The 788-nt window shown below is 28.2% G+C and overlaps 1 long non-coding RNA gene across 1 annotated transcript; it reads left to right on the forward strand.

Moving 5' to 3' along the window:
* Positions 1 to 8: 8 nt before the first annotated feature.
* LOC115034666 lies at positions 9 to 740 on the forward strand. The gene is made up of 3 exons (XR_003839992.1): positions 9 to 52; positions 113 to 263; positions 595 to 740. It is a non-coding gene; the product is annotated as an uncharacterized LOC115034666 (long non-coding RNA).
* The last annotated feature ends 48 nt before the right edge of the window (positions 741 to 788 follow it).

The following is a 788-nucleotide window of genomic DNA, read 5'->3' on the forward strand; positions in this document are numbered from 1 at the left end:
TATTTTGTGTCAACACAAAGAACACAAAACCCAGCACATGCAGCTTAAATTAGTAATTACTCATATCATAATAATTGATAGTGTATTAATTTTATTTATTTAAAGTTATAAGGATTTATATACACAACGATATTGCTTTGGAAAATGTATTGGTGTATAAATATGGTATGGAATGAAATGTTATGAACATCTTGAGATCAAAAAATTACGATTAAGATACAAGTTCTGACTTCTACAATAAATGGATTATTTATATATATAAAGTAAGTTAAATATATAAATTAAATACCTGAGTAAAACACAAAATGCCGTCCCACTTTGAATCAGACTGCGGACTGTCAGTTATGCATGAATAAATTAAATTAAAATTCAAATAATATATTAAATGCATTACTGGTGTGGTTACAAATTGTGTTTTGAAGCTGTGTTCATAAATAAAGTAACTTAGCAATTTAATTATTATTTTGATATGCAATTTGTAGCGTGCTTTAACTCTATAGTCTAATAATTTATAAATATTTTAATTTCATTATTTCTTTCACAATAAACAGAAGAAATCACCAATTGCGTAATTAACAATTCTGTCTTCTTTAGGGATGCAATTAATGGCTATCCAGCGACAACACCGAGAACACGACACCCATTCTACATATTCATCATCTGGTTGACAACGGTGCTTATCTGAGTTCCAGCTACAGTATAAACATATGTTTGTCATGTTTTCAGAATTCTCTAATAGATAGGTCTTTAAATATTCTCTATATTCTAATTTTCTGACTGCCACCATC

This window comes from Acyrthosiphon pisum, unplaced genomic scaffold (genome assembly GCF_005508785.2).
Source record: "Acyrthosiphon pisum isolate AL4f unplaced genomic scaffold, pea_aphid_22Mar2018_4r6ur Scaffold_20407;HRSCAF=21104, whole genome shotgun sequence".
NCBI classification, from domain to species: Eukaryota; Metazoa; Arthropoda; class Insecta; order Hemiptera; family Aphididae; genus Acyrthosiphon; species Acyrthosiphon pisum.